The 16,565-nt window shown below is 39.9% G+C and overlaps 1 protein-coding gene across 4 annotated transcripts in view; it reads left to right on the top strand.

Moving 5' to 3' along the window:
* The window catches only part of ADRA1A (adrenoceptor alpha 1A), an 85,018-nt gene that overhangs the window by 27,852 nt on the left and 40,601 nt on the right, over positions 1–16,565 (top strand). The window lies entirely within an intron of this gene.

Raw genomic sequence — 16,565 nt, 5'->3', positions numbered from 1 at the left:
TCAAAAAAGTAACTTTTCCAAGCTCTGGTGCCTTTTTGGTGTATCAGTCACACACCTTGGTTGAATCTCTCCATTGTGGTATCAGTGATGGCCACTGTGACTTCACCAGGTGAAACTGCTAGTCAACATAGTATGGTAATAGAAGCAAGGGAGCCTTCCCACCCTTCCCTTTCAGCACAGGGAGAAAAGGAAGGTTTGAATCTTCCTTGGAAGCAAGGGATGCTGGAGGGCTGCGCAAGCACAGGTTTATTGACTGGATGCTGATATCAGCAGTCTGTACTCAGTAGCCATGCATTTCCAAGGCCTCCACTGCTGCTTCCTATGATTGATGGGTAAGGACAGGAAGGAACTTCCCCTTCCATCTCCATACTGAAGCCTCCACCAAATGGTGTATCTGTGAGCATAGCTGTGTCACTGTTAGCAGCTCCCCACGTGGCTGGGAGAAAGTTTAAGTAACCCCAGCATGGAAGTGCTGGGTCCCTAAGGAAACATAGCAGGCTGCCTTACACTGAAGCAGGCCATTGGCCTAGCTCCGTATTGTCTACCATGACTTGGCAGCAGCTCTGCAGGGTTTCAGGCAGGGTGCTTCTATCTGGAGAAGCTGGAGGTCGAAACTGGGACCTTCTGAATGCAAAGCAGATGCTCTCCCACTGAGCTACAGCTGTCCTTCTGTGATTATGTTGCTCTTTGTCTTTCCCATGGGAAAGATTGATGTGACCAGTCTTTGCTCATATGGTCAGATCATATAGGCGTTCTTCCAGCCATGAAGGACCTGCTCACATATAACCAGCCCCTATGCACTTGGAAGAACATGTAATGCAAGGGTTGCCGGTATGGTACTCACCATACGTTCATTTATTTATTACATTTATATCCCGCCTTTCCTCCAAGGAGCTCAAGGTGACATACAAGTATAGTTCTCCCTTTCCCAATTTTATCCTCATGTAGGTCAGGCTGAGAGTCAGTGGCTGGCCCAAGGTCACCCAGTGAGCTTCATGGCTGAGTGGGGATTTCAACCCTGGTCTCCCAGGTCCCAGTCTGATACTCTAACCACTATACCACATTGACTTCAACTCCCATCATTTCTGTCCAATGGCAATGCTGGCTGGGGATGATGGGAGTTGTAGTTCAAAATATCTGGAAGGCACCAGGTTAGCTACTCCTGAACTGAAAAGAAACATAGTAAATTAACAAAAAGAGAAGTTATGCTTGGCCCATTTTCATTCAGCCTGGCCATTTATGAACCTCCCATGTCAGATTCTCTCACATGATTGGGATTTGTGGTTAATTAAGTACCGTTCCAACATGTGATATAAGATAGTGAAACAGGTTAATTATGCATAAAGTTAAATTAATACCCATGGCCCAGACAGGAGCCATATCTTAAATTTGCAGAAATGAATACTGCATGAAAAAAAAATCTTAGGAGATCCTGATCCAACTTCAGATGCAGTTGGTCCATATTTGTTGTCTGTTACTCAGATTTTGAACAAGCACAGGAACAACTGCCAGACATAGTTGTTAATTTCAGGATGGTCTGGCTAGAAAATGTGTGTGCCTGTGTGGGTCTAATTTGACCATTGGACCTTGAGACCTTGGGCCAGTCTCAGTAATATATTTACTTCTTAGGATGTCAACTGTTATAAACAACTCCATTGCACAACCTTTTAAAAAAAGAAATCCAGAGACGGATATAGTTTCATTTTGGCCTCACAACCTTAAGGAATTTCAGAAAACCCCAAAAGATATTTTAAATAAATAAATAAAGTAAGATTTTATATGGACTCCAGTTCTTTTGGCAGACAGCATTTTATATTTCTGCATCATAAATGTTCTTTTTTGGGTTCATTTGGGTTCTGAATAGTAGATATTTAACTGTTCATTACAACAGCAAACAGATAAGCGGCTTAGTATAACAAATGCAGGACAAAGTAACCATGTCCTCAAGTAACATATGGAGAGATCACTGGGCAAGCGTTTTAAAAAGTCTGTTTCCCTGGGCACTGACAGTTACAGGCAGTATGCTTAATGTAACACAGCTAATGATTAAAATGCAATGGCCAACCTATAGACATAATATAATATAACCTTATAAATATACAAACTAGTTATACATTCTTACACAAATATCTTCTAATTAATCACCATCCAGTTCACATCTTCATGAAGATCTATTGGTACTTTTGTATTGTGTAGTTCCAAAATAGTTCTCTTTGCTGTAGTCTATGTTGTAGATGTCCTTGGGCTTGTATCTTTTCCAGGCAACAAAATTTTAGATCTTGCACATCATGTCCACATTCCACAAAGTGTTGAACCAAAGGGACTTGCATTTTTCGAGTCTTGTTGTTGTACCCACCAATGTTTGATCCCTACTGGTAGACCTAGGTCTGCACATACTATGAACCAGTATATATCTTAAGTTCCTCTGTCTTCTGTACTCAGATAGGGGACCATCCTTGCATCCTGGTAGATGTACAAAACAGGTTCTGTTTTACAGTAGGGCCCCACTCATACGGCAGGTTACGTTCCAGACCCCTGCTGTAAAGCGAAAACTGCTGTAAAGCGGAACTCATTGAATAGAATGGCGTGCGATGCCCGAAAACTGCCATAAAAGCGGAACAAGCGCCGTATGAGCAAAGCCCCGTAAAGCAGGGCCCTACTGTATTTATTTTGTTTTAAAGTGTATGCCCCTTTTTTCTTTAACCATTGACTTTTTATTGAGTTTTCAAAGATTTTTGTTACACAGTGCATAGTTGCAGACATAGCTATATAGCTATACAGAATCTCAAGAACCCAAAAACAACAGCCACCTCATTGCACATCCAAAGAGAATTCAAATTGACTCACAAAAAGGGTGTACATTAGTTGTTATCACAAAGTCCAGTGTTCAGAAACATAGGTGGAGTGAGGATACCACAAACGTGTCTTTAGATTCGGTTCCCCTCCACACTCTATTTGACTCCATTTTAATTGTATTTTTACAGACATGCTGCAGACCACCTAAATTAAGCTCATAGACCACTGGTCCATGACCACAGTTTGGAAACCCCTGGGATAACCTATTTTGTGTCATACAGGGTCTCAAAACCATTATGTATTTGTCAGAAGTAGCTATCTATCTGTTGTTTCCTTGCAGCAGAGTTCATTGGAGATATAAAAGAATATGAAAGAGAATGGTGTTTATCTTAAACAAAATAAACTCATTTTATTAAGAAAGTGCATGTGTATAGGAAAGCGTATTTATCTACACTAGCTGAATTCAAATGGTAGGGAGAGAGAGAATTTTGAGAAGAAGCAGGTGGAACTGGAAGTGATGATTGCTCTGAGAATATCAATCTAACCAATCAGAGGCATGCTTAAACATGAGGAAAGTAACAAGAAGAGACTTCAAGCAGGGGCCCTTTCAACTGACTAACTATATCTATTGCCCCTAATTGTCAATAGATTCAGAGCACACAGCGAGACAATGCATTGATTGAAGTGAAACTTCTAACATTAGTTACAATTATATTGGAATTATAAATCTGTGTATCTGAAGCATAACATAAATTGAAGGGAAAGGGTTTCAAACATCTAATCTCAATCTATGGAAATAATTATTTTTATTTGATATTATCCATATTATCTGGTTATTTTTCAAAAGAACATTGCCTGCCAATTTCAGTTCCAGAAAGGTCTGCTTTCAGAATTGTGTTTTGTGTCACGTTTGAGGCTTGATTGCCCTAACATAGTGAATTAGACTAAGTGCTGGCGTGGGTGAGGGAAATGTTCATTTTTACTTTTCATAAAGAAATGAAAAATATTCTCTGTGGCTTTATGAGTCATCTTTCAAACAGGAGATTTCAAGCAAGTTGTTAAGATGTCCTTATTTATCATGCACAGGAAAAAGTCTTAATTCATCTCTTTCATACTCTCGCAGCATATAACACATTCTAATTCACTGCCTCTGAATTGCCTGAGCAGATATGGAAAGGGGTAAATGGATGAACACAAAGATTTTAGAGTTTGTTTTCAGCCTTTGGAAATAGCTTATTTTTAAAAAATGAAATACAAACTGAAAATTGTGCAACAGATAACCTGACAGTGCAATCCTAGTCATGCTTACTCAAATGTAAACCCTGCTGTGTTCAATGGGACCTACTCCCTGGAAACTATGCATAGGATTACAACTTAAATGTCAGTTCTTAAACAGCAAGCCATAAGGGACACATAAGGGATGGAAGAGAAATTTGATTCAGTTTGCATTGAAAGGAGAAGTTACCAAATTCATACTTTCCGAAATAATGTGCAAACTGAACCGCAGGCATCTTTCAAAATTTACACTTCTCCAAATTTTGCAGTACAGTTCTCTAGCCAAGTAATGCATACAAAAATGCATATACTAGGATAAAGTGTGCATAAAATGCCTATGTTCATGAAAATAGCATACAACAATGCAGTATATTTGTGAAAATTGCTTGAAAAGATTAATCTTGAAAATATTATTATTAAAGATATTAGGGAAATTACATACAAAAATGTGAGTATTAGGAGAAAATCACAGTAAATGAATTTCTGGTCAATTTTCATTAAGACTTTTTTAAAAAAAAACAAAATCATAAACCAATGTGGAGAAATGAATGTAAGATTAGAAAACTGAGAAACTGGAGGTGACAGATTGGCCCATCCCTAGGACACACAAGGCCACTTTGGGCAACCACATCTCAGTTTAATAAGCCAAGATATACCCAAGTGACTCGCACACACATGCAACCTCTTCAAGGAATACCTTGATAAGCCAAGCAGGCTCCAGTTAACCATAGTTTCCCTTTTACTAGTTTTAAAAGAAGTCAGGATTTTAAACCAAATTGGTGCAAACAGAATGACCCACCTAAAGCAGGCTCCTTGCCTCAATTCTGTTTACACACCCCAGGCCAGGAACAGCCTGTCAGAAAAACCCTTCTGCAAACCTATAGATCCTTATCCCCCACTAAGAGTACATACAAATCTACACATGTAACTCAGTTCATGTTCTACCCCGTCAACACTTGAGTCCCCTGCCTGTGCTGTCTCTCCTGGGTCAGATTTGAGATTGTAAGCTCCTTGGGGTAGACACCTCTCCTTTTCTGCTTGCCATAACACCATGCACATTTGCAGATTCTATACAAACAACAACATTGTATTATTTGTTTATTCTTGTTGAATTCCTCAGCACTGATCAAGCCACTGTAGCTTCACAACTGTAGGCCTATCAGAACATGAGTAATATCAACAAATGGTTGTTATTGGGGTGCAAAGACTTTCGCTTCCTTGTCCCCCGTCTGTGCCACTAAGCAGCTGATCTGTATAATTGTCGACTGCCAGAGAGGGCTTCAGATACAGTCCCATGTATATGGCTCATGAATATGGCTGGGACAAGGCCCAAGTCTGTCTGTCTGTCTATCTATCTATCTGGAATGTGTGAATACAGAGAGAGAGTGGAGTGAGAATGCACAGTAACCCCATCCTAAGATCTGTGCGCACTCCAGCCCTCACAATTTCTCCTAATAATACATTTTTTGCATTTTTATATACTAATTTTTATGCAAATTTTCCCCTGATATAGCCATGTTTGTAGACTTTGTTAGGTTGAAGAACTGCCTCGCAAAATTCAGATACATGTGAATTTCAAAGGATGGCTGTATTTCATTTCTCATATTGTTTCAGAAAGTGCAAATTTGATAGATTCAGCTTTAAATGCAAACTGAATCTAATTTTTTCCACCATCCCTAGCCAGTAGTCTTCACCTTTTTGGGAACCCAAAACTTTTCTTTTTATTTTATATATGTATGGTGGCAAGGTGGCTGTTGCAACCCACCTTAGATCAGGCCATGACCCAGTAGTGAGCCCCGACCCACCAGTTGAGAACAATGCCCTATGCTATTTTTTCCCCAATGAAATATCTCTCTCATTCCCAAACTGTGATTTGCCCTGTTCAGAAAAACTTATGTGCATGTGGATCAGGGCTTTCTCTGAAGACCGGACAGGCTCATATGGGAGGAGGCAGTTGAAAAATGGCATGGCAAGATGAACTCTGCCTGTTTGGTATCTAGCTTTGTTAAACTGACCTTGACAGTATTTGCTACTCCCCAGTCCTTTACAGTGCCATTTTCACTCGTCTCTACATGGGACAAGTCCTGATTGCTGAATAAGCCATAATCACAGCTTCTGCATAATGTATTTGCAAAGGAATCAAGGGATGCCTCTGCCACCAAATTGGCACTTTATCAGCAGGAGGCAGATGGAAACGTTGCAGCTGTCAGCTCGGAGCAACACAACACACACCCAAAGAAAACCTGAAGCTGTGCAGAGGGGGGGGAAACCCCAAAGCTTCCACTTTTATTGAAAGGCAACTCCGAGCCAATCCCTGAAGAAAATTATGCAACAAAAAACAAAAACGGCCAATTTGATTTTTTTAATAACAGCCAGTTGAAGCATGTTGAAGACTCTTGACTCTTAAACTCAGCTATCAGGATGCAACAAAGGACGGAGTGGCTACATAACCTACTTTACAGGGGACAATCTTCTGTTGGAAGGTGGCCTCTATTGGAAGAGCTATCTGATCTAAGCCCTGTTTAAAGAGAGCTAGTGGAAAGTGCCCAGAAATGTTGCTTGGGATTTCTAAGAAACCAAACAAATCAGTGCAGTTTTGAAATCTGTGGTTAAAATCAGTGCAATTTTGAAAGGTTCAGTCCTCCATCTTGATTCAATATGGCATCCAGTTGTATCCAAACACAGACAAAAAAACAACCCTGCTCTTTGATCCATCCTGCAAAATTTGCTTACAATATCTTAAATTTGGTTAAAACAGTGACATTTGGAAAGGTTCAGTCAAAATTATGCCCTATTATATCCATAGACAAAAAATTCCTTCTTGATCTCAGGAATTATCATGCAGAATTTGATTATGATATCTCAAGAGGTTTCCAACTGCAAAGAGATAAACAACTTTCCAAAATATATAATTGAAGAACCATCAGAAGGAAAAGCAGTGATCTTGAAGATAGCTATCAGCACCTGAGCATCAGACCTAGCAGCCACACAGGTCCCCTGGCCACATTCTTTCCTGCTATGGTATTTCAATTTAAGTTACAATAATTATTTCCAAATTTGGCATTTATACACATAATTCAGCATATGAAACATTTATGCAAATAGGCGACATCTTCTGTCTTCTTTAATGGTGATTTATTTCCTCTTTTGGGGTTGATGTGTAAGTCATTGCCCTACTGAAGGATTTCCCCTGAAAACTGCTTCTCTGTAGCAATGAAGAGATGAAGAGTTCATTTTCAAATATATTATCAGAGGCAGTATACCTCTGAACACCAGTTGCTGGGAATTGCAAGCAGGCAGAGTACTGTTTGTGTTCAGTTCTGCTTGCGATCTTCCCATCTCACGGTCATCTGGTTGGTGTCTGCAAGAACAGAGTACTGGACCAGATGGGCCTTTGGTGGTCTGTGAGGTTTCTCTGGGAGCTCTTGTCCAACAGCCTCAGGTGCAATGGTCTCTGTATCTTCAGCAGGCGGCTCTGAGCCCTGAACCTGATGCAGGTCCCCACTCTGATGCCATGTCCGGATCTCTATTAGATTATTGGGTAATAAGATCTCAGTCCAAATCTGGACCACCACTCCATTTTACCTTGGCTCCTTCCCCAAGCCATTCCACCTCCAGCTAAGCCATGCTACCTCTAGCAGACCCAGTGACTTTATCCTGGTAGAGAGGCAAGGAGGCAAACAGAGGTTACAGATGCAGCAACAGCAGCAACAAGCATTCAGCAAACCTCCTGTTGTGCCACGACTAGGGAAGCAGCCCCAATGGATGCTGTTAAAAAGCTGTTCATTGTGCTCAGGGCCAGCTCTACCATTAGACAGAGTGAGGCTGCCACCTTAGTCAGGAGAGGCAGGGAGCACTGGCAAGGTTTTGGACAATAGTTGTGTGTGCCTCGTGGCCTGCCATGCACTCCCTACGCCAGGTCCCATCTTCATTCTACATTCAAAGAAGTATTATGCCACTTTAAACAACAATGGCTTCCTCCAAAGAATCCTGGGAAGTGTCATTTCTTAAGAATGCTAAGAGTTGTTAGGAGACCCCTATTCCCCTCACAGAGCTACAGTTCCCAGAGTTCCCTGGGAAAAGAGATTGATTGTTAAACCACTCTATATGCATGGGCCCCTAGACTGCTGCCCTCAACTGTGGTGGGATATTTTATCCCATCTCTAGTATGAAAGTAAGATTCAGCTGTGCTCGTTGTATCAGCTTGTGTGCATGGCCTTTGCCTTGGGCAGCAAAATGTCTTAGACTGGTCCTGCTTGTGCTTGTGCTTTTTCTGGTGAGAAGGTTGGTATAAGGAGCCACCTGTCCCTTGACAGATGTAAAGATGTTACCAACATTGCATAAGGGCATATCAGTAAAATATCGAAATAAGGAAGGCAGTAACATATCATCACATTGCCTGAATGTTCAGTTTGCATGTGCGTGTTGGGGGGGGGGGGAGAAACGGTACTGAGACAGCAGGCACTTCCCCCAATACACACATGGACATGTTGAGGAAGGCAGGGCACCTCCTTTGCATGCAGAAGATCCCAGTTTCAATCCCTGGCATCTCCACATATGTCTGAAACCCTGGAGCTCCACTACCAATCACCATAGACAATATTGAGCTAGATGTACCAGTGGTCTGACTTGTTATAAGGCAGCTTCCTATGTTCACTGAAAGTTTGCACAGGCTACAGTCTGATCTCCCTTTTCTGTTTTGAGTGAAGACAATTCCTCTGGAGCACTGATGAGCCACTGAAAAGAGAACCTCCCTTGTGCCACAGTTCTGGCACTCATATTTCCAGTGAATTTGGATCGGCAAAGCTTCATCACCTCCAAGCATCTATTTTTTAAAGTTTGCTTTCTTCTCCTTCTTTCCCAGACTTTGCATCTGTCAGACATAGCATGGTACATAGCGTTGAGCATTCATGTGTGTTTAAGTAGCATCACTTTAACAGTGAAACCAGTAATTAACTTGGTGATAAACATATGGATGTGGATGAATCTTTGCAAAGGGAATAATTTCATGTTGTCCCTTGTCATTCCTTGGGAACTAGTTGCTAAGACTAACTTCTGCTGTTGCATGTGAAGACCATAGGTACAAATGACTTATGAGTAACAAACCAACAGCAAGGTGTAATTGGACTGGAGAGGTGGTGGAATGAAGATATTTTCCATCACATTGGGAGATATTTCTTTATCACTGCTGTTGGTTAGAGCTAAGCCATCATAGGCAGCCATCAAATGAGAGACAGAAGTTAAATTGTAGGGTTCAGTAACAGGGATGGATAAATCTGTCAATTTTGGTTTCTCATTTTTCCAGTCTAAAGTTTGGTTCACCGCATTTCCACATCAGCCTACTACTACTACTACTATTATTACTATTATTACTATTATTATTATTATTATTAAAATCCTCATGAAAATTCATCAATATTTTGGTGCAAATTTCTGCTAATGCACACATTTTTCAACATGATTTTGCCAAATTTACACATTTTTTGCAAAGCATTTTTCCATAATAAAATGCATCTTTGTAAGTTATTTTCACTAATATATGCATTTTATGCACATTTTACTCTAGTTCATGCATTTTTCTGCACATTACTTGGATGGACAACTGCACTGCAAAATATGAAGTGCGACTTTCAATGGGTGGCTGTGTTTTGGCTCACATATTATTTTGGAAAGCACAATTTAGGAAGGTTTGCCTTTAAATGTAAACTGAATTGAATTTTTCCACATCCCTAGTCAGTAGACAGGAATTAGGCCAAGAGTCAGAGGTACAAGATGATCTGAGTGTCACAGCCAGGGATCAAACCAGAACTAGCAGGAGTATAAGTTCTCTAACTGCAGCCACCTTTTTGACACCCCAGAGGGTGAGGTTGCTAACTTCATTAGTATAAATCAGAGATACCTTCCTGATCCAATGGGCCACACTGGAAAAATGAGAATGTATCTAAAGCAGGGAAAGCCTAAAAGTTGCATGCCAGTGGTAGGTATGGTTAGTGGCCAGTGCACTTTCACTCTCATGCACACACATATTCTGCCCACATGCCACACACCCACAGACAGGCCACACATATTGAGACAAGCCGACACCTCCCCATTCTTCTTTGATTGACAGGGAAGTGTGGGAGCAGATCTGTCCCACTGCAGCACTGGGTTGGGAAGAGGCATTTATCTTCTCCCAGCACTTCAACAGGGAAGGAAAATGCTATATTTGGTTTTTTCTTAGAGGAAGAATTCCTCCCCGTTGCTTTCTCAGCATTTTTTCTTCCTACTGCAATGCTGGACTGCAATGAGGTTCCTCCCCCATTAGGCCAGTACTGTACTGGAGGGGAAAGTGTTCTCTCTGCTTTTCAGTGACCTCTGAATAGCAGGGAGAACAGTTTTCTTCCCCATCACAGTGGTGCGTTAGGAGAGAAACCCATATTGGTCAGTGAGTGATAAGCAACATTCATGTCAGGACCAACCTCAAGTTTGTTTTATCATGTGATAAATCCACTAATCCATTAAAGAGGAAGTTGGATGCATAAAAGAAATGAATGAGTGAATGAGAATGGGTGCTGGGACTGCTTGCGTGCTTTGTTTGCATGTGCTTTCCTTGCGCGCATGCTCCTTCAAAACAGGACATTTTGACATTGAGCAACCCAAGAGCAATAAGTTAGCATTTGAATCTTGCGCCCTCCCCTGGACCCAAAGAGTTGGAGATCTGCCATCACTATTTTTAACAGACTTTGGCAGCATATCAAGATTCCACTTAAAGTTTGCCAGAAGTCACAGCAATGTTGAATTGCTGGGTGATTTTTTTCTTCCTCTCCTCCAACAACTGTGTGCAGCTTAATAGACTGTTTCCTGCATAGCCTCTAATTTACCTCTGAAGTAACAGGGATAAAGACAGCAAACAAAGGGAGACTTCAGAAGCCCTTTCTTGCATCGGGTCTCCATCCCCTTTGTGATTGCTCTTCATGAATCTTCCAAAGTGGGAAGCCTCCTGTGCTCATGAAGACTCCCCCAATGCTTTAGAACCCTGATTTTCCAGATTTCTAAAACACATGCGGGGACTCCATGCATATAGAAAACTACCTGTTTTCATAGTCACCATGCAATTAAAGTCACAGTGCAATTTTTTATTCTAAAACAACCCCAATGTTTTTTTTACAATAATTTTTATTCAAATTTTCATAAAACATAGAAAACAAAATCATAAAACATTCAAAGACAAAAAACAAAACAAAACAAAAATGATTAAACAAAAAAAATAAAATGTTGACTTCCCATTTGTCACATATCAAATCAGTTATAGGTCTACAATATATAACAATCCTGTCTCTTAAATCATATTATAAAATCACTTTCCTCCAGTAGTTATCTTAATTAATCATCAAATCTCATAAACATTACTTTATTCTTTCCACAAAAAGTCAAAGAGAGGTTTCAATTCTTTAAGAAATATATCTATCCATTTTTCTCCAAATAAACATGTCAATTAATCCATCTCGTTAATAATTATAATAATCTTATTGTCATAACCATAGTCCAAATAAACATTTCGATTAATCCATCTCATCAGAATCTGTTAGGTCCAATAATTTCAATAGCCATTATTCCATTATCCCTATTAGTTCCATCTTCCATCTTCAATAGTCCTGTTAAGTCCAGTAATTTCAGTGTCCAATCTTCCATTATCAGTATTCCATAATAATCTTGCTGTTGTAGCCATAGTCATATAATAAGAGTCTGATGGGAATTTCCTCTATCCCAAATATTTTCTTGCCATCCATTCTGAATAAGTTGCTGAAATACTGTTGTAAAGTCATATCTGTGTTCTTCTTTTTTACAAAATGCACTGGCTCATCTCTTAAAAGTTTTTCCATTGTCACATGGCTGCAGTTAATTCCATAGATTTTCTCTATATCAAGCTCCATCACATCATTCCAGTCCAGAAGATTATCCAAGCCATTGATAACTTTATCTCTAATATCTTCATTAATTTCTTCAGAGATAACGTTAAATTCCAAACAGTAGATTTTATTTCTAAAATCCATAAACTCCAGATCTTTTTCCAATTCCACATTTGTTCCAATCTCCAGGGCTTGTATCTTCCCTTTATTTTTTCTTTTCTCATCTCTGATCTCATTCTCCTCTCTCACATGATCCCCTATTTCTTTAAGCTCCTGCGTCATTTTGCTCAGTTCAATTTTCAGCTCCTTACTACCCTGTCGCAGGGTTTGTTTCGTTATCTCAATCTCATCCATTATTTTCTGAAACATAGTTACTTCCAGATTCTCAGCCACTTTCTTGATTGCCATTTTTAAAACCACGAAAACAAAGCAAAACAAAAATAAAGAAAAACCACTTCTTATTTCAGCAACAATTGGGTTAATATTCCAGGCTTGATGACATCACAGTATAAACAGAGCAACCTGCCTTATCTCTCTATGTTCAAGAATGCAAAACAAATTTAGTTCCCAGCATCAAAACAGTTAGTGGCGTCGTGAAGAAGCAGATTCGTCAAAATAAAATAGACCAAAAAGAGAATAGTCCCAGACAATATAATGTTCCTCGGAATAGAAATCAGGAATAGAAATCCCTCTTCTGTGTATATCTTTAGAATGCACTTCCAGGACAGCTTTTTGCGACAGAAACAGAGATAAGCTGTTAATTTCGTGAATAACAGAGAAGAGTTATAGCTCCCCCAGAAGTTGTCCAAAGCCGATCAATCTGACAAATCTCCTTTTGCTGCAACAATTTAAACCAAGTAAAAAAAATAGTAGAAAGAAGGGTGCTTGCCTGTTAGTCCGTTCTCTCTTTAAAGAAAAGATAAACGTATCGCTTAAGCAGATAGAGCTTGTTCGGAAGTCCGTCCGGCATTGTTGGCTGGACCTTATCTCATAAATTAATGAAATCCAGTCCTCCCAACAAAAACAGGCTTTTGAGGTTGATCTCTACGTTTCTCCCTGCCCGGGAGAAATTTCATCAGTCAAAAAAAAAATGTTCTGACTGATTTATATCTGAATAAGCTTCTTTTGAGGCGGGAGCCCGTCCCAAAAGCAGGCACAAGCGAAGTCACCCTTCCCGGAAGTCCCCAATGTTTTGTTTTTAAGATGTTGTTAGTGCTTTATTACCTGTTTGCCGCCGAGGACTCCCTTTGGGAGGAAGGAAGGGCTATAAATTTAATAAATAATAATAATAGAGAAGAGTGTTAATCAGGTAATTGCTGGACCCTATACTTTATTTGAGAGCCAGTGTGGTATAGTGGTTAAGGTGTTGGACTACGACATGGGAGACGAGGGTTCGAATTCCCACAAGCCATGAGGCCCACTGGGTGACCTTGGGCCAGTCACTGCCTCTCAGCCTCATGAAAACCCTATTCACAAGGTCGCCATAAGTCAGAATCCACTTGAAGGCAGTCCATTTCCATTTCCATACTTTATTTATTTATTTATTAGATATATAACCCCCCTTCCTCCCAGTAGGAGCCCAGGGCGGCAAACAAAAGCACTAAAAACACTCTAAAACATCATAAAAACAGTCTTTAAAATATATTAAAACAAAACATCCTTAAAAACATATTAAAACCAAACATATTTAAAAACATCTTTTTTAAAAAGGTGTGGCAGACAGGTTAAAAGTGGATGTACAGAACAGAGCAGCCAGAGTGAAGCTATGATGAATTAAGATGGAGGACAATTTCATGCCGTGTGTGTCATTTCTGGCTGAAGGCTGCTTGCAGTTTTGTGAACATAGCACTTTCTATTGCCAACGAGCTTCTGATAAGAGGTTGGTATGGATAGTGAAAACAATGTTGAAGTGCAAGAATAACGGTGTGTTGGGCTGACATGATGCAAAAGGACACTGGTTGGAAAATCCCGATGCAAGAGTCTCAGGTTTTTATTTTATTTCTGTCACAGATAGATTAATTCATGGCCAATGAATTGTGGGGTTCCACCCACAGTTATTGAAATTCCAACCTCCTTATCCAATTTTGCTGGGTGATATAAAGGAACGTACTCTCCCATACCAAGATTCACTGACTCATTAAAAAGTTGCTTTTGTGAAGTGTCTTAGACTTACAAAAGAAATGAAACAAGATACAGTAAGTTCAAAATACAGCAAAGTAAGATATAAACAAAATGCAGATAATACAAATATAAAATACAGTAGTAAAAGTTTCAACATATGCCCTATTCAGAAAACTTAAAACAATTTAAAGCTGTTGTCTTCATTTATTTATTCCACAGTCAGCAGACTGCATGCCATCACACCAGGCATTAAAGTTAAGATCTCCCAGAAACTGACTGTTCACGGTGTCACCATATCATCATCTGGCATCATCAGGGTATCATCCAGAGGTATCCAATGAAGGTTGATGCCTAGGCCAAAATTGGCATGTTATACATGAGCCCTGATTGGATCCACTTATTTAGAATTTAGAATTTATTTTCAAGGGGAAGAGGCAAAACTAGCATGCTTATTCCTGCTGTCCCTCACATGTTTATTCTACAACAGTGGTGACTAATTTATGAGCCTGGCCTGAGACTGATCCTGTATCTTTAGGAGAAGAGACAGTCAGCCAAGTGCAGGTGTTCTTGCAACACTGTAATGAGAAAAACCACAAGGTGGAATTCTCCCTCCCCCCGCACAACATTTAAAGATACAGAAGACTTCTTGGAGGCCGGGCCTGGCAACCCTAGACGCTAGACATGTTGTTGGCAGAGCTTGGAAAAGTTACTTTTTTGAACTACAACTCCCATCAGCCCTAGCCAGCATGTCCACTGGATTGGGCTGATGGGAGTTGTAGTTCAAAAAAGTAACTTTTCCAAGCTCTGGTTGTTGGACTCCAATTTCCATCATCCCTAAACGGCATGGCCATTAGTCAGCAATAATGGGAACTGTAGTCCAACAATATCTGTAGGGCTAAACTGGTCATCAAATTCAGCTTTCAACAACACCTGTAGTGGCGGCAGCATTCTGAATTTAAATAAGCTGGGAGAAACGACATCCTTGAAGCATTGTGTATAATTTACTGTACTTTATTACTAGGGAGTTAACACTGACTTGTAAAAGAAGGGTTTTTTTAATATAGTGCTGTCACAGTCTCACAGTGCAAACATTGTGTAGGTGTAGATATCGGACAGGTGTTTGAATGCTTAAAGTGTGGGTTTCACCAACAATTACCCAGTGTTAACAACAGAGAGCTGATATGAGGAACAATGAAAACAAGTTCACAGTAAACTAAAGTCTGAGTCAAATGGATTTTAGAACTAATAATTTCCTATTCTCACCCAGATAATTCCCTCTACCCTCCATTCTCATCCTTCTCTGTCTTCCAACTGTCAACTGATAAAAATCTCACTTTACCACCATTTCATCTCCCCTTCAGCTAGAGATGAGGAAGAAATTCAATTCAGTTTGCATTTAAAGGTGGACCTATCAAATTTGTATTTTTCCAAACAGTACGTGAACCACAGTTCCCCAGCCAAATAATGTGTACAAAAATGCATATACCAGGATAAAGTGTATGTAAAAATGTATCTATTAATGAAAACAGCATACAAAAATAAATTGTATTAGGGAAATGTGCTTTACAAAAATATGACTATTAGGAGACATTTCCTGTAAAATACTGATGAAATTTTGAGAGTTTTTTAAAAAAATGAAAGGGGTTATATTCAACTAAGTCCTATTCAGAGTAGACCCACTGAGATCAATGAACCTAAGTTAGCCATGTCTGTTAACCTCAATGGGTCTACTCTACCAGCCTTGAATACCAGCCAAATTGTTATGGAAATGTGGAGAATTGAATTTAAGAGCTGAATTTAATTAAATCCTACTGGGAGGAAGGGTGGGATTACAATCTAATTTAAAAAAAAAAAACCATGGAGAGCTGAAATTCATGGATTTGACCATCCTTGTTTTCAATTCCCCTTTCCACTTACGTTAACATTCCATAATACTCCCTCCTGTCCAAACACAACCCCCAAAACATAGAAACATAGGAAGTTGCCTTATACTGAGTCAGACCATTGGTCCATCTAGCTCAGTATTGTCTACACTGGCAGACAGCAGCTGTCCAGGATTTCAGACAGGGTTCTCTCTTAGCCCTATCTGGAGATGCCAGGGATTGAACCTGGGACCTTCTGCATGCAAAGCTGATGCCCTACCCCTGAGCTACAGCCCTTCCCAAACATTATTCATTACATAGTTGTTGTTACATTTGCATTCTGCCTTTCAGGCAACACACTCAAGATGGTTTACATTTCATAATAATTGGTCACAAGGACATAAGAACAACCCAGCTGGATTAGATCAAAAGTCTATCTAATCCTGTAGATATCACGACACAGTGAGACACGGTGAGACCAGAGTTCAATTTCGGAGCCCCCCTCGTAATTCTGGTCTCCGCTTTTATTTTACCTCCGCCTGGAGGCGTGGATTATTTTCTCTCCATAAACAGCCTATGACCTTTAACTATTGTATAACATCACGTACATACATAGTACAAC

The sequence above is a fragment of the Rhineura floridana genome, chromosome 12 (genome assembly GCF_030035675.1).
Source record: "Rhineura floridana isolate rRhiFlo1 chromosome 12, rRhiFlo1.hap2, whole genome shotgun sequence".
NCBI lineage: Eukaryota > Metazoa > Chordata > Lepidosauria > Squamata > Rhineuridae > Rhineura > Rhineura floridana.
Note: the sequence above shows the minus strand (reverse complement) of the source record. Positions and strands in the feature narration are given on the sequence as shown.